Genomic DNA, 24,273 nt, shown 5'->3' on the forward strand with positions numbered 1-24,273 from the left:
AAATGCCCTGGTTGGGTGTAGACGCACAGAGGGCAGGTTGCCCATTAGTTGTTGACATATTTGAGCTTTATACTTAAAGCAGACGACACACTGGCGTTGGACACGTTTTGCTATGTTTCTAGCAGAAACAACCCAGTAGGCACGAGACACATAGGACTGCATTAGCTGGAGGCTACCATGAAATGTTTTCATATGTGCTTCTGAAAATAGAAGAAAAGAAAGAGGATTTTGCTTCGATAGCAAAATCGGGTGTTTAGTGTTGTAGGGTATAGATGCATTTGACAATCTACCGCCAACTCGTAGAATGTTCTTTTCATCTAAGAACGGTGATAATTTTGCAATACTGCTTTGGTTAGGAACCCTCATTCCTTGTGTAAGGCAGCGAATTTCTTCTTGAAAACACACGGCCTGTGTTTGTTTTATGAGTAATTGTAATGCTCGTTGTAACTCAGAAGTTTTCAAAAATCCATTCTCTCTGCTTACTTTGGATTTTTGTTTTACGTTGTTATAAAATCGTAGAATATATGACGTCACTCGTATCATAGTTGACAGTTTTGAGTATTTAAGTGTGATTTCGGGATATTGTAGACTTGTTGTTTTTGTGTGGAAAGATACAGCATAATTGTTATTGATTTCTTCACAGTAAACTTCATTGGGGAAAGTTGGCCATGTATCGGAAGTATTTTGGAGCCAAGGTGGGCCTTTCCACCAAAGCGTGTGACGAACTAATTGTTCTGGAAGTAAACCCCTGGACGCGCAGTCAGCTGGGTTTTCCTTTGTGGGAACATACTTCCAATTATTAACGTTCGAAATACGTTGTATTTGTGCTACTCGATTTGCCACGTAGACTTCCAACCGTGTTGAATTATTTTTTAGCCACGCAAGAACGATAGTGCTATCCGTCCAGTATACGATGCTGCTAATGTTGAATTCTACGCTGGCTTTTATTTTAGCAACTAATTTTGCTAGTAGAGTTGCTGCAGTTAATTCCAGACGAGGGATTGTTTCACTTTTCAGGGGAACGACTTTGGTTTTGGCTTGTAGTAAGTTTATTAATATCTCACCGGATTCCGTTATAATTCTGGCATATACGACAGCTGCATATGCTAATCTAGAAGCATCGCTGAAGCCATGTAGTTCAACTGTGGATGTTGGTCGGTAACCAATCCATCGTGGGATTCGAATCTCTTCCAGAGATTTCAGCTTTTCTCTGAAGTGAATCCATTGATGTTGAATTTCTTCTGGCAGAAGGTCATTCCAGTCAAGCTTGAGTTTCCAGAGCTGTTGAAATATAATTTTGGCTGTAATGGTCGTAGCGCTGATCCATCCTAGGGGATCAAACAGCTTAGAGGCATCTGAAAGTAGACTGCTTTTAGTTATAGGATGAGAAAATTTGAAATTTATCGAGAAACAAAATGCATCTTGATTGGTATCCCAATTTATACCAAGTGCTTTGGACATTTTCGGTTTTTGAATCGGAAATAAATTATTTATTTCACGATCTTCCTCAGGAATACGCTCCATTAGTTCAGGGCAATTCGAATTCCATTTCCTTAAATGAAAGCCTCCTGATTTCAATAGATTCGAAAGCTGATTTTGTAGCTGTAAAGCTTCGTGTGGATTGTCCGTCCCAGATATGACGTCATCGACATATGTATCTTCGCGTAGAATTTGGTTGGCTTCTGGAAAGCGTGTTTCTTCATCTGCTGCGAGTTGTTGGAGTACCCTTATAGCCAAGTAGGGGGCGGACGTAGTACCATAGGTGACTGTTCGAAGAGTGTAAACACAAATTTTTCCAGTGGCATCTCTCCAGAGAATACATTGGAATGGCTGATGTTCTGGACAGACATTTATTTGCCTAAACATCTTCTCCAAATCGGCAGTAAACCCAATGCAATGTCTTCGCCATCGTATGATGATTGTAGACAAATCATTTTGTAAAGCAGGACCAGCTGATAATTCGTCATTTATCGAAGTTTGTGGTGGTCTCCGATTTCCACCATCAAAAACAACACGAAGTTTAGTTGTTGTACTACTCTCTCTGAGTACACCGTGATGTGGAAAGAAATATGCATTGTGTGGTATTGAGTGAGGATACTCACCAAGCTTAACCAGGTGCTGAAGTGTTTCGTATTCCAACATAAACTTTCGGTATTCATCGGCAAATTGGATTTTCTGTTGAAACGATGATTCCAACTGCTTCAATCGTTTCATTGCGTTATAGTCCGTGTGGGTAAATGTAGGTAGCTCTTGACCTTGTAGTAACCTTTTGAATGGAAGGTGGACCGTGTATCGACCAGTTTCATCACGTGAGTGTGTATCAGCAAACAATTTCTCGCAGAGTTCTTCTTCATTAGTTTGCGGTTTTATATCCAAAAGTTCTTCTTGTTCCCAGAACATACGGAGCTGCTCATCTAAAGAGCACACATTTGCTGAAATTCTTGTTGCGATCGTTTGTGACCTTGGGGACCCTGATATCATCCATCCAAACTGTGTTTCTTGCAATAAGAAACTGTTTTCAAATTTCTTCATACCAGATAGAAGGAGGTCACCATATACATCATTTCCAAGTAGGATATCAATCTTCTGCGGGAAGAGGAAGTCTGGATCTGCAAGGAAGAAATCTGAGAGATCTGGAATACAGAGGGGTGTTATTTTCGTAGGTATGTACGACGTAACGCTCGGAACCACTAAAGCCGTAATAGGTAGTTCAAATTCTTTTTTGTAGTTAGAATGTAGAATGAATCTTGTAGACTTCTTTACTGTTAAAGCTCGATGTCCTCCAATACCAGAAACGTTAATTCGAGTTTTATGTTTTGGAAATGGTAGCACTTGGGAAAGTTCCTCAGAAATGAAGGAAAGTTGAGACCCCTGATCGACCAAAGCTTTCACTTTCAAATTCCGATTTTGAGTTTTTATTATCAGTTGCACAGTGGGCAGCAAAGCAGGATTCAAGTTCCTAGTACTTAGGTTTGTAATGTGCGTACTTACAGTTGCAGTTTCTGGAGTGGATGTATTTTCTGGTGGCTGGAATGTTTGATTTACCGTGGTATTGGCTAATTCCGCAGGGGGCGAACTATTCTTCGAGAACTCATTGTGTAATATGGTATGATGAGATTCACGACAGATGTGACATCTGGTAGTGTGTTTGCAAGCGAATTGCATGTGTCCAGAGTTTAGACAATTTCGGCAGAGACGATGCTGATTTACAAAATTCTTCTTTTCCGTCGAAGGCAAATTTGTAAATCGAAAGCATTTGTATAGCGGATGACGTTTATGGCAGCAGGGGCAGTTGTCGTCATTTACTGTAGAAATAGTGTGAGCTCGTACAAATTTCGTTGGCTTTCTTCGCGTTTCTCTGTTGATAGCGTGTGGCGTGGTGGAGACTGCTTCTTCTTCTATTGACTCCAGAGTACGAAAAGTTGTTTCCAAAAATATTAACATTTCCGCCATTGTTGGAATAGACGTACTCGCTTTTAGTGACTGCTCCCATTCCTTGCGGGTCTGTATGTCCAATTTTTGCGAAATCACGTAGATAAGTATTGAGTTCCAGGTGGACGTATCAATTCCCAAAGTCTTTAATTGAGACAGACAGATTCTCGTAGTATCGAGCAACACCTTTATGCTTTTGAATGTTCCATCGGTGTTTGGAATAGAAAAAAATCGCTTTAAAATCTGCTCTACTAATTTCCGTTCGTTATGGAATCTCTTCTCCAGAGCATCCCATGCCAAATCATAACTCGTTTCTGCAGCAGGATATTCATTTACCATACTCAATGGAGTACCAGTACACGAACTTTTTAAGTAAAAATATTTTTGCACCTTCGTGAGGGAATTATTTTGATGTACGAGCGATTTGAACATATCCCTATATGAAATCCAGTCGATATAATCCCCTGAAAAGGATGGCAAATCAATTTTTGGAAGCCTAGCTCCTGCACAAAAGGATTCGTTCCGGCTTGTGCCAGCGAATGTACTTGCGTGAACGGTTGGAGTCTGTGGAGAATCAAATTCAAAAATTGTATCAAGTAAATTAGTTTTCAATGTAATATACGAGTCATAGCACTTGTAGTAAGTATCACCACTTATGTAAGGCACTTCGTTTTCCGGTATAGATTCCTCACGTAGAATCTCCATGATTTGATCGTGTCCATCTTTGAATGTTTTGAAATTATTCTCCAAATCTTCAAGAATGGTTTGTACATAACCTTTGGAAATTGTATTTTTAGGTTTGGCCTCGAAGGCTCTGGCCACACGTTCGATGTGGTGGAAGATCCTCCTCTGGTCTTCAATAGCTGCTTCGGATGACATGTTGCTTTAAATTTAGCTCGAAATTTGTCAGCAACACGTAGTACAGACTGTACGTTGATGATATGTACCGCAGACAAGACGGCAGTAATTTTGTTTTTTTTTTTTTTTTCACAATTTACCGTAGGCAAGACGGCAGTAGTTTCTCTTTTTTTGCAATTTACCGTAGGCAAGACGGCAGTAGTTTTGCTTTTTTCACAATATGTGGCATTTGTCAGCACATCGACAAATCCCGGGTTTCGGCACCATTTAAATGTAGGAGAATTTTGTTTTTGTTGCTACTGTATTCTGACCCCCATGGTCAGAATAGTAAAACACTTTAATTTTTTTTTATTTAAATTGAGATCTTCATGATCAAAATTTTTATTAAAATATTCTATTCTTTTTCTTCAATAATTATGATCTGCTTCATGCAGATGTACAAAAGGCAACTGACCAATTTTTGCTGCGACCAAACAAAACGAAAACGCAATAGCAGCAGCAGCGAGATGACCGACGGCCGTTGTTAGGTAGCTATGTACATATGTACATACATACATACTCGTATGATCGTCTGTACCTACATAAGGGACCGTTAGGTTTGGTTTCGCGTAAACAAATAATAATAGAAAAGGGAATAGAAAAGAGTTCAACAAACTCTTGAGGAGGAAAATAATTGTATGTAGGGTTTGCAGTGTATTTTTAGTTTGGGGAAAAAAAATCCCAAACACCACGTCTTGGGGCCTTTAGGATACCTCAAAAAATTCTTTAAAAAATCCACGTCTTGTGGCCTTTAGGTTACCTCCAAAAATTCTTTAAAAAATCCACGTCTTGTGGCCTTTAGGTTACCTCCAAAAATTCTTTAAAAAATCCACGTCTTGTGGCCTCTAGGTTACCTCCAAAAATTCTTTAAAAAATCCACGTCTTGTGGCCTTTAGGGTTCCTCCAAAAATTCTTTAACAAATCCACGTCCTGTGGCCTTTAGGTTACCTTCAAAAATTCTTTAAAAAATTCACGTCTTGTGGCCTCTAGGTTACCTCCAAAAATTCTTTAAAAATTGGGCTTTAAGAAGTCCCAAAAAACTGTTTAAAAAATCATATCTCTATCTCCCCATTCCCTTCCCTAAACTTCTTCTAATGGCCAACTAGGCAAGAGCTCCCATCTCTACTTTTCCAACTAAAACAGCAAAGAGCACTCGAAAAAAAATCTCCAAAAAAGTTTTTCGAAGATAGTTTTAAACAAAAAAAGAACACCAGCCCCCTAGAGAGGAGACTTTGCCAACTCCAAAGTGGCAAAAAGTAAGAGGTAAAGAAAGCTAAATACTCCCAAGGGTTGAGAAAGAGAGCGAAACTAAAACAGTCTTTAATTTTTCTTAAACCAAAAATAAGACAAAGAATAAAAACACAACAACAAATAAACAAACGAAAAAACAAACATCCGAAAAAATATCCCGGCTACTAGTCCTTTACACACAATTAACCCAATTATGACAGGGGGCGGTGGTGATGGGTGGAGAATGGAGTTTTACGACCTGTTAAGAGAATTGTCTGCAAAATACTTGGAACACGGAAATCCCCAAATGTAGTCAATTACAGTAAAAACAACAATCACTTACACGAACAAACACAAGCACACCCACACCCACACACACACCTACATCGAGCTCAACATGGCCCACAAACAACAACATGCAGTAAATAAACAAAAACACAAACAAAACAAAACACCAATCAGGCCTAAATGCGACGCAGACAAACAGTGGACACACTGCTGTGAGAGTCATTATTAACCTCACTCACACTCTCTCTTTCTCTCTCCCTCTCCCTCTCCCCCTACACAACCTTTCAACAAAGCATCATACTCCTACTCGTCACAACCGTTACTAATTTCCTGTCATAACGGTGGCTAAGCGAGCCATTTAGACGACCAACCAGCCGACCCTACCGACCACCAACACACAACCACACAAATGATGATGACTACGACGTTGACGATGATGAGAATGATTAATAAGTTGTGTAGGTCCACATCAAACAAGAATGGAGAGCAAAAAAGGATTACTTCGTGTAAAACAAAGCTTTTTGATGATTTGATGTTTTTCTTACGACTTACACACAGATGTATGTGTGTGTGTGTGTGAGTAAGTCTCTTACGCCTGAATGTTAACGATGACGATAAGACGTCCTAGGTAGACCCTTACCGTCAGGGTAATTTCACTCAAAAACATTAATAAAACCGCAATTTACCTAAAATGTCCAAGCGTTTGGACAGGCAGTCAGTCGGCTGACTGGCTGAATGATTTGCAAGAGGACTCTGTGAGAGAGAAAAAAAACAAACAAAGGGACTTGGGGACCAAAAACAAAACTCACACAAACAACGCTAGACCATTGATAAAGGTATTCTAAGATTGCAAGGTATTCAACAACGTGGATAATTTTATCCACTTTTTTATCCATCAACGTGGATAATTTTATTCATCCACGTGGATAATTTTATTCATCCACGTGGATAATTTTATCCACCAAAGTGGATAATTTTATCCATCAACGTGGACAATTTTATCCAAAAATGTAGATAATTTTATCCATCAGCGAGGATAATTTTATCCACCAACGTGGATAATTTTATCCACTTTTTTATCCATCGACGTGGATAATTTTATGCACCAACGTAAATAATTTTAACCAAATATGAAGCTAATTTTTTCCAAAAATATAGATAATTTTATCCATCAACGTGCATAATTTTATCCACCAACGTGGATAATTTTATCCGAAAATGTAAATATTTTTATCCAAAAATGTAGATAATTTTATCCAAAAATGTAGATAATTTTATCCAAAAATGTAGATAATTTTATCCAAAAATGTAGATAATTTTATCCATCAGCGAGGATAATTTTATCCACCAACGTGGATAATTTTATCCACTTTTTTATCCATCGACGTGGATAATTTTATCCACCAACGTAAATAATTTTAACCAAAAATGTAGATAATTTTACCCATCAACGAGGGTAATTTTATCCACAAACGCGGATGATTTTATCCAACAACCTGGATAATTTTATCCAAAAATGTAGATAATTTTATCCATCAACGTGGATAATTTTATCCACCAACGTGGATAATTTTATCCAAAAATGTAGATAATTTTACCCATCAACGAGGGTAATTTTATCCACAAATGCGGATGATTTTATCCAACAACCTGGATAATTTTATTCAAAAACGTAGATAATTTTATCAACTTTTTTATCCACAAACCCGAATAATTTTATCCACCAACGTGGATAATTTTATCCACCAACGTGGATAATTTTAACCACCAACGTGGATAATTTTATCCATAAACCTGGATAATTTTATCCACCAACGTAGATTTTATCCATCAACGTGGATAATTTTATCCCAAAATGTAGATGATTTTATCCAAAAATGTAGATAATTTTATCCAAAAATGTAGATAATTTTATTCAAAAATGTAGATAATTTTATCCACCAACGTAGATAATTTTATCAACTTTTTTATCCACCAACGTGGATAATTTTATCCATAAACCTGGATAATTTTATCCACCAACGTGGATAATTTTATCCATCAACGTGGTTAATTTTATACACCAAAGTGGATAGTTTTATCCATCAACGTGGATAATTTTATCCACCAACGTGGACCGTTTTATCCACCAACGTGAATAATTTTATCCCAAAATGTAGATGATTTTAGCCAAAAATGTAGATAATTTTATCCAAAAATGTAGATAATTTTATCCAAAAATGTAGATAATTTCATCCATCAAAGTGGATAATTTTATCCACCAACGTGGATAATTTTATCCACCAACGTAGATAATTTTATCAACTTTTTTATCCACCAACGTGGATAATTTTATCCATAAACCTGGATAATTTTATCCACCAAAGTGGATAAGTTTATCCTCCAACGTGGATCCACCTTTGTAGATAATAAGAGTTTTTCTGTTCTCTCCCTATACACCCTAACATATTGAAAATCTCCTAAATAATTTCCTCGAAATATCCATGTCCATTTTGCAAATATTTCACATACCGACATATATACACACATACACACACGCGTATGCATATATGTACATTTGTTCTAGCCAGGCATTACATACGATTTACTGACCCGCTGTGGGTCTAAGAGGTTAACCAAACCAAACGAAGGTATTATTACACCCATGCCCTCTCACACACTTGCACATGTAAAAACCCCCAACTTCTTTCTTTTCTTCCCCCCTCGATAAATAAATCCTAAATAAATAAACAATAAAAAGCTATAAACAATTTGATTTAAGCATAATTTATTGTTAATGATTTATTCTGCTTAACCTGAAATATGGTGGCGGCGCAATCACTTTCCCTTTTTTGCATGCTATTCGGGTTTTTCATTTCATTTTCAGGAAAATTTATGCCATGTCTCCGGTTTAATAATGCTGTCGTCTCCATCTCCGACATTGTTGTTGTTGCTATTGTATTTGATGGCATTTTAAATACAAAGAGTACAAGAATTTTGTTTACAAGTTCAGCAGCTCATATTTGGGTGACTCTTCTTCTCTGGACGTTGATGTTGACGCCGGCATTGGCATCGGCATCGGCGCCGCCATCGTCAACCTCATCGTAACAATAACGACTAATAACAATAATAATAACAACAATTACTCATACACACACAAGCATCATTGCTGGGGGTTTTCTCTTTCAATTTGATTTGATTTCATCACCTCAAAAGCACACGAACCCGCACAAACACAGCCACTCACGCATCCTGTGGCAAGTGTCACCAGTATTTTTTTACTCTCAATAGTGGCGAAGGCAGTGGCAGCTGAAGCTGCCGCAGCAACCGTCACAGCATCCTTTGCCCTGGTCCACTGAAAATGTGTGTCATTTAACCGTTCATAGGTGTTGTGAGAATACTTCTCAGAGAGAGATTGAGTGACTAAGAGAGATAAACTGTTTGCCGTTATTAACTACCGGAGACAGTAATGGTGAGTGAGAAATGTATGTGGCAAAGAGAAAACTAGTCTTTATCTCTCAGAGTGCAGGGTGGCTAAGTTGGCTGAAATTACAAAAGAAGAATTTCTTATCCAGAAATGATAACGTCGTGGCAAAAAAATAGATAAAATTATTCATGTTGGGGGATAAAATTATTCCCGCTGGTGGATAAAATTATTCCCGTTGGTGCATAAAATTATCCAGGTTGGTGAATAAAATCATCCACATTGGTAGATAAAACTATCCGCGTTCGTGGATAAAATTGTTCACGTTTGTCGATAAAATTATCCACGCTGATGGATAATATTATCCACGTTGGTGGATAAAATTATTCATGTTGGTGGATAAAATTGTCAACGTTTGTGAATAAAAAGATCCTCATAGAAGGATAAAATTGTCCACGGCGGTGGATAAAATTATCCACATTGGTGGATAAAATTATCCAGAGTGGTGGATAAAATTACACACGTTGGAGGATAAAATTTTCCACATTGATGGATAAAATTATCTACATTAGCGGATAAGATTATCCACGATTGCGGATAAAATTATTCACAGTGATGGATAAAATTATCCACGTTGGCGGATACAATTATCCAGGATGGTGGCTAAAAAAATGGATAAAATTATCCACGTGGGTGGATAAAATTATTCACGGTGGTGGATAAAATTATCCACGCTGGTGGATAAAATTATCCACGCTGGTGGATAAAATTATCCACGGTGGTGGATAAAATAATCCACATAGGTGGATAAAATTATTCACAGTGGTGGATAAAATTATCCACAGTGGTGGATAAAATTATCCACAGTTATTTAAAATCATCCATATTGGCGGATAAATTTATCCACAGTGGGGGATAAAATTATCCACAGTGATGGATAAAATTATCCACATTGGTGGATAAAATATCCACGTTGGTGGATAGAATTGTCCACATTGGTGGATAAAATTATCCACGTTGGTGGATAAAATTATCCACATTGGTGGATAAAATTATCCACGTTGGCGGATAAAATTATCCATTTTGGTGGATAAAATTATCCACACTGTTGGATAAAACTATTCACAGTGGTGGATAAAATTATCCACATTGTTGGATAAAATTATCCACATTGGTGGATAAAATTATCCACCTTGGTGGATAAAATTTTCCAGATTGGTGGATAAAATTATCCACATTGGTGGATAAAATTATCCACAGCGGTGGATAAAATTATCCGCATTGGTGGATAAAATTATCCACATTGGTGGATAAAATTATCCACATTGGTGGATAATATTATACACAGTGGCGGATAAAATTATCCACATTGGTGGATAAAATTATCCACAGTGGTGGATAAAATTATCCACAGTGGTGGATAAAATTATCCACAGTGGTGGATAAAATTATCCACAGTGGTGGATAAAATTATCCACATTTGTGGATAAAATTATTCACATTTGTGGATAAAATTATCCACTTTGGTGGATAAAATTATCCACGTTGGTGAATACAATTATCCACATTGGTGGATATAATTATGCTCATTGGTGGATAAAATTATCCACATTGGTGGATAAAATTATCCGCATTGGTGGATAAAATTATCCACAGCTGTGGATAAAATTATCCTCATTGGTGGATAAAATTATCCACATTAGTAGATAAAATTACGCACATTGGTGGATAAAATTATCCATTTTGGCGGATAAAATAGTTTTTAACGTTTTCAGTTTACCTCTCCCCCCAAAACAACTTGTGGCTCTGAGCTCAAATATGGTCCTGCTCACATAATTTCTCTCTCTCCCACTATTTCTTTCTCTCTCATAGTCTCTCGCCGTCATCATCTCCTCGAATCCTATCACACATCTCTGCGATATAAATACTTGTTTGCTACATCCCAAACAATTCAGTTGCTCTCGACTTTTAAGCGTGTCAACATGTGGCGGTATTTTGCGACCAGTAACGTTTAACGGGAAATTCTAACTAGAAATACACTCTGAGTGATATACTGCGCTATCTATCTGCGTGCGTGCGAGTGTGTGTAAGAGCTGTGCCGTGCATTCCTTTGCTAGAAAAATATGTGTGTGTTGTTGTAGTTGTTTTTTATTACTTTGCTAATGTGAAATATACCTGGTTCTCATCTCAAGCCAGGCTAGTGATGAAGAAGAAGCTGTTGTTGAAAAAGTAATTCCAAAGCGAAGCAAGTGATGGAAAACACAAAACAAACAACGGCAACCGTTACAAAAAAAAAGTAAATCACACGATAGAATGAAAGGATAACATTTTATGTACCAACACAACGACAGTGACGAATGCCGTGTAGTGTGGGAGTAAAACCCAGTAATAGAATGTCAAAATTGTTGTAAAATTTACACGAGAATAGCAACAAAGTAAATAACGACAACAGCAACAACAACTACTACCATTACTAAAATAAAAGAAGTAAGCAAATGTTGTGGAATTGTATATCGATATAAGTGTGTGTGACATAGGTCGGTCGGTGTGTCTTCGGCGTGAGTCTGAGATTCCTAGACAAGTTAAGTCTAACAAGACCATTGTTGTTGTTGTTACTGCTGCTGCTGTTTTTTATTAATACTCTTCACCGATTGTTTGGTATTGTTGTTGTTCTGTGGGTGGGTGGCTGTTGGGGTGAGTGTTTGTGTTTGAAAAGAAAAAAACATTTCTTTTTTACTTTGGAAATCATTTGAAACACAAAAAAACCAAAGCATACTTTTGGGAATACCAAGAGAATACCCAGTGCGTCTCATTGACAACACAACAAAAAAAGGAAAACAAAGTTTGTCTAGAATTGTCTAATGGCTCTATGAAGAGGTGAGCAAATGTCTGTGAATGTGAGTTGGAGTCAGGGATGGAGAATCAAATAAATGAATGCAAAAAACATTCTTTAGAAAATCCATGTTTAAATACCTTTGAGGTTCCTAGAAAAATTATTTAAAAACAAGTAAGCAAAGGCTACAGTCGAGCGGCGCCGACCGTTGAATACCCTACAACACTATAATAAACGATACAGTTAATATAGGCGAGATACTCGAAAGAATTCCACAAGATATTGTGACAAATTATAAAAAAAACCATCAGGTTTCGTTCTCTAATTTTCGAATAATAGCAACTTAAACTAGTTTGCTTATTTCCAATTTATTGGTAGATGTTGCACTTAAATGGTCTTCCTAGATCTGGAACCAATATTTCCCAAAGACCTATAATTTCTTAGAAGTGGCAAAAGATTAACATTTATTATTGGTTTTTGACTGAAACGCATCTATATGAGATGCAGACATTTGACTATATTCTTCAACGAAATCAGCGTTAACGAAATAGTCGGAAGTGCGTACAGGAAGTATTTGTGAATTCTCCAAAAAGTCACTGTAATGGACATTTTCGTATTTTGTCTACAAAAGTTGGCAAACTATTTCACACATTGAATATTTTTGGATGGCCATCCGAAACTTCTTGGCTTTCAAATGTGCGTGAGGATCGGGCGATAATTACGACCTGCCGACAATTTTGCAATTTTTTGGTCCATTTCAACCCCTAAATATATGGCGATCATCTCCAAAAACAATAGGCTTTTATTCTGACCCTCATCCTCATGCAAAATTTCGTAAGGATCGGGCCATAAATGCGATCTGTATATGATATCCTGATATCCTAACTACTTAGTTTTGTTAGCTGTAGAAATATTACCAAATGTTTAATTCAAAATGAAAATATGCCAAAAATGTAACAAAATTGAAAAAATATGAGAAAATTTTACAAAATCAATATTTTCATCTTTAGAGAGATATTTTTATGCGATTTTTTAGACGTTTTTTCTTTCCTGCCAAGAGGCCATTCTGAATTAATGAGAACTGTCGAAATCAGTCCAGCCGTTCTCGACATAAAAGAGATCTTTCAAGCATATCTTCTTTGATATACATATATATCGCACATATTTTGCTATATATCCGATTTGTTGGATGTTAACATCAATGTAAAGATCAGAAGTAACCTTGTGATGGCTTTGTGATTTCGCCGGGATTTAAAATATTCACGGTTTAATGAAAAATTTTAATTTTTTCAACACAAAAGATATGGTCTATTTTACCCGCTAAATATTATCCGATGACCACCTAAATTGGTAGGCTTCTTCCCCGTCCTAAACTCTAGCTACATGCGAAATTCCGCGTCGATTGGTCTATAATTGCGACATGTATAGCTACTGCAAAATCCGACATTTTTTCAGTATTTGGTCCATTTCAACCCCTAAACATTTGGCGATCATCTCAAAAAGGAATAGGGTTCTATTCTGGCCCGACCCCGACCTCCATTCCAAATTTCGTGAAGATCGGGCCATAATTGCGACCTGTAGAGTGATTACAAATTAACATGGACAGACGGACAGACGGACGGACGGACGGACGGACATACATAGCTAGATCGACTCAGCTCGGCGAGCTAGGATGATCCATATATACTTTCCTATGTGGGAAATCAATATTTTGTGGTGTTACATAATTTTTGGCCCAATCAAACTTATAATACCCCCAACACATAGTGTTGTAGGGTATAAACACGTTGTAAGGCTGTCAATGATATCCAAAATTCATTAAAACCTCCACGTTGTAAGACCTTCAATGATATCTAAACTTGTTTAGAAAACGTTTTAAGGTCTTTAGGATACCTCCAAAAATTCTTTACAAATCCACGTTTTAAGGTCTTTAGGATACCTCCAAAAATTCTTTAAAAATCCACGTTTTAAGGTCTTTAGGATACCTCCAAAAATTCTTTAAAAATCCACGTTTTAAGGTCTTTAGGATACCTCCAAAAATTCTTTAAAAATCCACGTTTAAGGTCTTTAGGATACCTCCAAAAATTCTTAAAAATCCACGTTTTAAGGTCTTTAGGATACCTCCAAAAATTCTTTAAAAATCCACGTTTTAAGGTCTTTAGGATACCTCCAAAAATTCTTTAAAAATCCACGTTTTAAGGTCTTTAGGATACCTCCAAAAATTCTTTAAAAATCCACGTTTTAAGGTCTTTAGGATACCTCCAAAAATTCTTTAAAAATCCACGTTTTAAGGTCTTTAGGATACCTCCAAAAATTCTTTAAAAATCCACGTTTTAAGGTCTTTAGGATACCTCCAAAAATTCTTTAAAAATCCACGTTTTAAGGTCTTTAGGATACCTCCAAAAATTCTTTAAAAATCCACGTTTTAAGGTCTTTAGGATACCTCCAGAAATTCTTTAAAAAATCCACGTTTTAAGGTCTTTAGGATACCTCCAGAAATTCTTTAAAAAATCCACGTTGTAAGGCCTTTAAATAGTCTCCAAAAATTCTTAAAAAATCCACGTTGTATTGACTTTAAATAGTCTCCAAAAATTCTTTAAAAAATCCACGTTGTATTGACTTTAAATAGCCTCCAAAAATTCTTTAAAAAATCCACGTTGTATTGACTTTAAATAGTCTCCAAAAATTCTTTAAAAAATCCACGTTGTATTGACTTTAAATAGTCTCCAAAAATTCTTTAAAAAATCCACGTTGTATTGACTTTAAATAGTCTCCAAAAATTCTTTAAAAAATCCACGTTGTATTGACTTTAAATAGTCTCCAAAAATTCTTTAAAAAATCCACGTTGTATTGACTTTAAATAGTCTCCAAAAATTCTTTAAAAAATCCACGTTGTATTGACTTTAAATAGTCTCCAAAAATTCTTTAAAAAATCCACGTTGTATTGACTTTAAATAGTCTCCAAAAATTCTTTAAAAAATCCACGTTGTATTGACTTTAAATAGTCTCCAAAAATTCTTTAAAAAATCCACGTTGTATTGACTTTAAATAGTCTCCAAAAATTCTTTAAAAAATCCACGTTGTATTGACTTTAAATAGTCTCCAAAAATTCTTTAAAAAATCCACGTTGTATTGACTTTAAATAGTCTCCAAAAATTCTTTAAAAAATCCACGTTGTATTGACTTTAAATAGTCTCCAAAAATTCTTTAAAAAATCCACGTTGTATTGACTTTAAATAGTCTCCAAAAATTCTTTAAAAAATCCACGTTGTATTGACTTTAAATAGTCTCCAAAAATTCCTTAAAAAATCCACGTTGTATTGACTTTAAATAGTCTCCAAAAATTCTTTAAAAAATCCACGTTGTATTGACTTTAAATAGTCTCCAAAAATTCTTTAAAAAATCCACGTTGTATTGACTTTAAATAGTCTCCAAAAATTCTTTAAAAAATCCACGTTGTATTGACTTTAAATAGTCTCCAAAAATTCTTTAAAAAATCCACGTTGTATTGACTTTAAATAGTCTCCAAAAATTCTTTAAAAAATCCACGTTGTATTGACTTTAAATAGTCTCCAAAAATTCTTTAAAAAATCCACGTTGTATTGACTTTAAATAGTCTCCAAAAATTCTTTAAAAAATCCACGTTGTATTGACTTTAAATAGTCTCCAAAAATTCTTTAAAAAATCTACGTTTGAAGGACTTTAAATAGTCTCCAAAAATTCTTTAAAAAATCCACGTTTGAAGGACTTTCAATAGTCCCAAAAATTCTTTAAAAAATCCACGTTTGAAGTACTTTCAATAGTCTCCAAAAATTCTTTAAAAAATCCACGTTTGAAGGACTTTAAATAGTCTCCAAAAATTCTTTAAAAAATCCATGTTGTAAGGACTTCAAATAGTCTCCAAAAATTCTTTAAAAAATCCATGTTGTAGGTTCTTTAAATAGTCTCCAAAAATTCTTTAAAAAATCCAAGTTTTGTAATCTTTAAATAGTCTCCAAAAATTCTTTAAAAAAATCCACGTTGTAAGGCTTTTATATAGTCTCCAAAAATTCTTTAAAAAATCCACGTTTTGTAATCTTCAAATAGTCTCCAAAAATTCTTTTAAAAAATCCACGTTATATTGACTTTAAATAGTCTCCAAAAATTCTTTGAAAAAATTAGGTCTTTAAATAGTCTCCAAAAATTCTTTGAAAAATTTACGTCTTTAAATAGTCTCCAAAAATTCTTTAAAAATTCCACGTTGTAAGGCTTTTCCATAGTCTCATAAGGAACCTCCTAAAGTTCTTTAAAAAATCCTTCAAAAAATCTCCATAAATTCTTTAAAAAAATACACGTTAATGAAATGAATTCAGTCTCAATAAATAAATAAATAAGTCTCCAAAAATTCTTTAAAAAATCTATGTTAGATGGCTTGTAAAGAGTCTCCAAAAATTCTTCGTTGTAGGCCTACGTTGAAGGCCTTTAAAGAGCCTCCAAAAATTCTTCAAAAAATCTCCATAAATGCTTTAAAAAATCCACGTTAGAAGGCCTTTAAGAAGTCTCCAAAAACTCTTTAAAAGTTCACGATTTATAGTATTCACAAATTCTTTAAAAAATCCACGTTTTAAAGTCTCCACAAATTCTTTAAAAAATTGTAAGGGCTTTAAAAAATCTCTAAACATTCTTTAAAAATTGCACGTTGTCAGGCAATTAAAAAGTCTCCAAAATTTTTTGTAAAAATTCGCGTTTTAGAATATCTACAAAATTCGGCGTTTTAAAATTTCTAAACAGTCTCCAAAAATTATTTGAAAGTTCAAGTTTTAGAGTCTCTAAATAGCTTCCGAAAATTCTTCATAAAATCCACGTTTTAGAGTCTCTAAATTGTCTCCAAAATTCTTAAAAAAATCCACTTTGTAAGGCCTTTAAATAGTCTCCAAAACTAATCCACGTTTTGAAGTATCTGAATAGTCTCCAAAATTCTTAAAAAATCAACTTTGTAAGACCTTTAAATAGTCATCAAAAAAAAACTCTTAAAAATCCACGTAGTAAAACCTTTAAATATTCTTCAAAAATTCTTGAAAAAATCCACGTTTTAAAGTCTCTGAATAGTCTCCAAAAATTATTTAAAAAATCCCCTTTTTGATGTCTTTAAATAGTCTCCAATAATTATTTAAAAAAAATCCACGTTGTAAGGCCTTCAAAAATTATTTAAAAAATCCAAGTTTAAAGGCCTTTAGAGTATCTCCAAAATTATTTAAAAAATCCACGTTGTAAAACCTTTAGATAGTCTCCAAAAATTCTTTTAAAAAATCCACAATATTTCTGAGTAGTCTCCAAAATTACTTTAAAAACCCCACTTTGAAGAGCCTATAAATAGTCTCCAAAAATCTTTTAAAAATCCACTTTAAATTGTCTCCAAAAATTCTTTAAAAAATCTAGTTTGTAGTTCCTTTAAAACGTCTCCAAAAATTGTTTGAAAAAGTAGAAGTTTATTTAAAGACCTCTGGGTTTCCCATCCCTGTTAAAAGAGTCTGTATTTTGGAAAAGGAAATGTGTGTAAGTGAGTGATAGAATATTTTTCTTGCCGACAGATAACGAAAAAAAAAACGAAAATTGAAACAATAAAAAAGGCATCCATTCCCTTCTTTGACATGGAAATGAGGACTATCATCTGTTTGATGGAAATGTTGAAAACAAAAAAAAAAAAACAATCCCAGACCCAATAAAAAATAAACCAAAGAATTGAATTACGAAATCAGATAGCAAATTTTCGAAATGGAATTCTCAGCCATTTTCTTCTGAAATAAATTAACTTCTTGGGGTCATATTAAAGCCCAAAAACCTTTAAGAAAACTACTCACACACACCGCAGCAGCACTACCTCTCTCTCCCACACTCACACACCCACATAGTTACCAAAAAACAAACTACCTCCGAAACCATAAATTTGAAATGATGATGAGCTGCTTTCTGCTTTGCCACACAGACTAAATGAGACAATTTCATACATGAATGACAATCAGCTAGGCAGTTTTCCAAGCTGTTCTTATTGTTGTTGTTGTGTGGAAAGTAAGGCCATATTTTGCAAATTTTAGCACCAACATCATGGCCTGGCTTTGTTTTAGCTGTGTGTTTCGGTATTTCGTTTTTTTTTTTCTTCGTTCCACCAACCCTAAGGGGTAAATTTTTTTGCTCTCATCCAGCTGCTAAGGTCTTGTCATTTCTGATTACCACCACCTTTTTGCTCCAGTGTCATATTAGCACAGATGAATGGGTGGGTGGGTGTAGATTCCTAGCCACCACTCCAACGTTGTTATTGTTGTTCCTATAATTGTGACCAGGTTATATGTACCAGAACGAAATCTTTAATTACTTAAATAGAAAAGCAATTTCAATTAAACTCATTTTGATTGTCTGTGTGTGTCAGAGAGAGAGTGTGTGTGTGCGAAAAGAGAAAATTGTTAACAGAGTGAAGGCATTTAATGCTGCTGTGTGTGAAGAAGGGGGAATACGGGTAAAAGGGGAATTGATTATTACAGGAAGTTTTATTATTAGATGGCGGAAATGAAATTGAGAAAATTTCAATATCAATTTAAAGTTTTTTTAATGAAATTGTCATCATTTCAAGTGGAAGTCCCCAAAGGCGAAGTTAAATAATTTTAAAAAGACGTCCTTGGAAAAAAGATTTTCTTGTCATATTGAAAACATAACCTGGCAGATTTGAAAAAAAAAATAAGAAGAAACCGGGCGGGGCCGACTTTATTATACCCTACACCACTTTGCTAATTTAGTAGATTTCCGCATAATAAAATAATAATTTGAAATCGGATAAAGATATATGTGGGAGCTATATATCCAAATCGGAACCGATCTCCATAAAATTTGCCAAATATATTTCTGAGCTGTATTTGATATATTTCCCTGAATATCGTTGTTACGGAGTGCATATTACGGCTGTGAGTAACAAATATGACAAATCGGATGAACAGTATATATGGGAGCTATAGCTATATCTGAACCGATCTTCACCAGATTTGGCATACTAGCTTCTAGACTCAATTCGGTCGTAAGTGCCAAATTTCATCCAATTTGGGCAAATTTTAGACGTTTGGTGCACAATATAAGCTAAATCGGACGAAGTTATATGTGGAAGCCATATCCAAATCTGAACCGATTTCGATAAAATTTAGCAAATGTATTTCTAAGCTGTATTTGATATATTTCCCCAAATATTGTTGTTATTGTTGAGAGCATATTACGGCTGCGGAGGACAAAAATAACAAATCGGATGAACAATATATGTGGGAGCTATAGCTATATCTGAACCGATTTCGATCAAATTTGGCATACTTATTTTCAGGCCTAAATTGGTTGTATGTGCAAAATTTCATTCTATTCGGGCTGATATTACACGTTTGGTGCATAATAAAAAGCAAATCGGACGAAGATATATATGGGAGCTATATCTAAATTTTTACCGATTATCTCCAATTTCAATAGGGTTCGTCCTTGGGCCAAACAAATGTTGTTTGGAAAATTTCATCTTAATCGGATAATAAATGCGGCCTGCACGGACGGGCGACCTGGACGGACGGGCGGACTGACTTGCATAAATTAACTCATAAAGTGATTCTATGGAGATCCTCAAAAGTATCTATGGGTCTATCTCGCTTTCTTCTCCATGTTACAAACAAATGCACAAATACATAATACCCTGACCACCTTGTGGTGTAGGGTATAAACAGCCATACAATACGGCCTGAGAGAGACTCCAAAAATTATTAATATACTTCACGCTGCCTTCAAATAATTTTAAATATTCCATCAAGAAAGAGAGAGAACTTTATTAATGATGCAGTCAGACCTTTGACTATTCTGTTATTTTAAGACATGTGGAGAACATAGGAGGTGGGGTCAAAGCTTCATCATTAAATTACTAGACAACTATATACCTGACAGGGACATTTGGACCCGGAACAGCCCTCCTTTCAATGGCATAGCCATCTACACCGATGGTTCAAAGATAGAGAGTGGAACGGGTGGGGTCTGAATATCAGAAACTCCTTCAAACTTAACAACAACTGCAGCGTGTTCTAGGCAAAAAAAATTTGCTATCAAAAAAGCATTCGACCTGCAGGCAAACAGAAACAAACGGAGTGAAGTATAGGAATGCTCTGGAAAAAGTAAAGTCGTCCATTAAGCTTTGTTGGGTTCCAAGCCATTGCAACATATCTGACAATGAATTGGCAATAAGTAGATGCGTGGAGTCAATCAAATTGGACATCAAGAAGTCGGCAAAACCACTTCATCCGAATGATACCTAAACATTGCTCTGGTAGTTTTCAAAAAGTCTCTCTAAATTGAAGGGGATGCAATGTCTGTGAGGCAAGTTGACTGGTGCTCCTTGAGAAGGTCGTACATATCCATGGCGGAATCAGACATAAAACTTGTACAGGATTAATCACTGGGCACTGTAACATAAAAGCCATGACTTCTAGGTAGGGTGGGAACAACACCGATTACTGCAGGATCTGTCCGGATGATGTGGACACTGAAATGGTAGAGTATTTTCTTTGCCACTGTCCAACACCTTTCGGTGTTAGATATAGGCTTATGGTGAAGTAAAATCTACACGATTTGTTTTCATTCTCCGAAACTGAGCAAACAGTCATTCTTCAGTTAGCCAGAAGACTGAAGAGGCTAAAGACGATACGTTAATCTCTTCGTGGATAGCGCATCATTTTTTTCCTAAACTTTAGGATGAATACAATGGATCAGCAGGTCTCCGAATGGAATGGTTGTCACAATGCAACATAACATCCTTTAACTTAGCCTAGCCTGTCTTTTAAAATTTATCCTCAAATATATCCTCACAAATTCTATAAAAAATGACCTATAAAGAACCTCTGTTTTAACAAAAAAAAATATTGAAAAAAAAATTGTAGAACCTCGAAGGAACTTTCAAAAGTTCTTTAAGGAAGCCACGTTATTAAACATTAAAATACTCCCTGAAGATTCGTTAAAAATCCTCTTTGTTGGACATTCAAGTAGCCTCCTAATAATTATTATTTTAAAAAATCACAATATATTCACGTTTTCGGAACCTAAAGGAACCCACATCTACTCTCAAAAAAAAAAAAAAAAAAGCAGAAGAATCTTAAAGGAACCCCTATAATTCTTAAAAACACGTTGCAGGACCTTAAGTAACCTACAAAAATTCTTTGAAAAAATCCACGTTTTTTTGAAAATATAAGAACTCTCAAAAAAAATTAAATTCTTCGGAGACTTGAAAAAGTTAACTTTTTAAAATTACAAATGTCGTAAAAAATCGATTTTTAAATAAATTATTCAAAAATAACTTTCTGTCAGTGGCATTTTTTATGATCTCTTAAACAAAAAAATCCATTTAAAACTAAGGTACTATGGGGCGTATGAATATTGATTATTTTTAGAAATTACATAAATATACGCCACAGTGTACGCTATATGCCTGCACAACCTTTTGATTCTACACTATAAAAGCAGGTCTAGGCTTCATCATAAACCCAACACAAGAAAAAGAAGCAAACATCAATATGACCTCCACCATTGCAAGAAATAGGACAATTTCTGATGTAAGGATTTCTAAGAGCACCTTAAGGACTCTGAGAGCCATAAACTAGGATTTTATGAAAGAATTTTTTCCAAAAACCTAGAGAACCATAGACTTGGATTTTTTTAGATTTTATTTCAAGGATGCAGTGACCTATAAACGTGGGATTTAAAAGAATTTTTCTTCGAGTGCTCAGACTCCCATAAACTTGAGTTTTTAGAGAATTTTTTAAGGACCCAGAGACCAATAAACGGATATATTTTTTATATTTTTTAGTACCTCTAAAATCAAGATTTTTAAAAGAAAGAACCAGATTCCCATAAACGTGGATTTTTAAAGATTTTTTTTTACAAAATTAGAGACGTGGATTTTTTTAAAATTTGGGTCAGGGACTCAGATACTCATAAACATGGATTTTTTGAAGAAGATTTTTTTAATGAATTCTTTTCAAGGATCCAGGGATCAATAAACGCTGATTTTTTCATAGACCTAAACACGTGGATTTCATTAAAATAAATATTTTTTTTTTTTTCAAAAAAAAAAAACTCAGATACTTAAGCACTTGGATTTTCTAGAGAATATTATCCAAGGACAAAGAGTTTTATTCAAAAGAATTTTTCTGGGACCAAGAGACCCCTAAATGCGTTTTAGAAAAAAAATCAAAAATTTAGCAGATCTTTTAAAAAAAATCAATTTTTCAATCACAATTAAGTTTGGCATTTTTTAAGGGCCACAGACCCATAAACGAGGATTTTGTAATTTTTTCTTCATTTTGTTGTTTTAAAAAACGTAATTTTTTAAAACAAACCCACATTTCCTTGAAAAGCTAGTTTGAAAGAAACCATTGAAAAATTCAATAAAAATTTAATTTTAGTGTTCTGCTGGTCAAAAATCAATACGCGTTTGATGACCTAAAGTCTTTGGCAAAAAATAATCTTTAAAAAACCTATGAGGCCAAAGGTCCTTTGAAAAATTTTAATGTTTTTCTTTTAAATTCACGATTGGTTGTCCAAAGGTTTGTTTGTTGCTCTTCCAGTCCCTTAAACAATTTTCTTAAAACATCCACATTTGGTGATCTGATGGTCCATAATTTCTTTTTTAACAGTCCAGGTATTTTTTGCCCGAAGGTCATTGAAAACATTTTCTATAAACCTGAATTAGCAACATAAAAATCCATAAAAAATTCCTAAAAAAATTAATGTTTTTTGGCCTTGAGGTCGTTTGAAAAGAAATCCGCATTTAGTTGCCTTATAGTTATGGAAAAAAATCGAATTCTTTGTCAGATGGCCATTGAAAAAAGCCTAAAAATCAACGTTTGGAAAGCTATTGGTCTTTGAAAAAAGATCTCTTTAAAATCTTCTGCCTTAATATACTAGAAAAAAATCTCTAAGAAATCCTTTTCAAAATCAATACACGGAGGTCTATTAAACCTTAAAAAAAAAACTTTTAAAAATCCTTGAAAAATCTCTTAAAAATTCTTGCTCTCAGCGGAAGTATTTTTCTCCCCACATACCATCTGAACATTTGAAAAACAACGAAATGCCAGATGATAATAAAATTGGGAGAACAAAAAATGTTCGCCCCTCTCTGCGGCGCTGTGATTTTTTACACATTTATCTTTTGGATTTCTATAGCATAGTTTAAGGAGCTCCATAAACCAACGAGAAATCATGTTTAAGGCCATACAATAACCAACCAGCAGAACTAGCTGCAGCTTCATTTTATGGTTCTCAGAAGAAACAATCTCTACTTGTAAATCAAAATTTTAGTATAGATCCACTTTTTGGTATAGCCCTCATATAGCGGTACTTCTTGATTTTCGAAATTTTTAAGCACTCCGACATAATTTTATAATTGGCTATAATCTGGAACTTTGGAGTTTAACAAATGCGCCTTGCTAATTAAAGGTTCTTAGTGATCCTGGCCACATTTCCAGTCGATGTAACAGTAATTTGATATTTTGAAATTTTATTAGGTAGAGTGGAAGACGTTCTAGGAAAAATTCTACAAAATTGATCTTGGTGTTGGAATGATATTTTTTCAAATTAATTTCTTAAAATTTTAATAATTTGGGTTCGTAATCGGCAACAAAAAACATATCTGACAACATATTCAGCATTGCCTATTGAATATTGACATATCGTCGATTTAATAATGATCTCCAGCTTTAAGCTATTTCGAGGTTGGGGGGGAGTATATCATCACGGCAGCCCTCGTCACATTTTCTTATGTCTCACTCCAATACTGGTGACGTACATATGCCGTCTCCATAATCTAGCTCTAAGGATACGGAATCTTTGCTCCAACATCACAATTTTAAATGCTTAGTGCTTTTAATGTCCCCTTCTGGTACACTTTTCCGTACCCTCTAAGGTATCTGACCTTTTCTCAACATATGTCATCCTTATGCCAAATTTCTGAAGTCTAACATTATTCCTTCTAAATTCATTCTGCAGATATTGATTAATTTAACAACCAATCTTACATCTCTCTCTCTCTCTCTCTGTCAAATCATATTACTCACACACAGTCTCTCTCTCTCTCTCTCCATACTCTCCTGTTTTCCTTGGACAATAAAACGAAAAACTAAAACTAAGTTCTTTGCTAAAACAAAACAAA

The 24,273-nt window shown here is 34.9% G+C and overlaps 1 protein-coding gene across 3 annotated transcripts in view; it reads left to right on the forward strand.

Annotated features, from left to right (window-relative positions):
* Nucleotides 1–11,199: 11,199 nt before the first annotated feature.
* The window catches only part of LOC101888571 (uncharacterized), a 54,133-nt gene continuing 41,059 nt past the window's right edge, over nucleotides 11,200–24,273 (forward strand). For 2 of the 3 annotated variants that reach the window (XM_059126164.1, XM_059126165.1), the window contains exon 1: nucleotides 11,201–11,737. The gene's annotated coding sequence lies outside the window, so the exon portion shown is untranslated. Of the gene's footprint in view, nucleotides 11,738–24,273 lie in introns of all 3 variants that reach the window. The other variant, XM_059126166.1, reaches the window with a different exon arrangement.

The sequence above is a fragment of the Musca domestica genome, unplaced genomic scaffold (genome assembly GCF_030504385.1).
Source record: "Musca domestica strain aabys unplaced genomic scaffold, Musca_domestica.polishedcontigs.V.1.1 37, whole genome shotgun sequence".
In the NCBI taxonomy this organism is placed as follows: Eukaryota; Metazoa; Arthropoda; class Insecta; order Diptera; family Muscidae; genus Musca; species Musca domestica.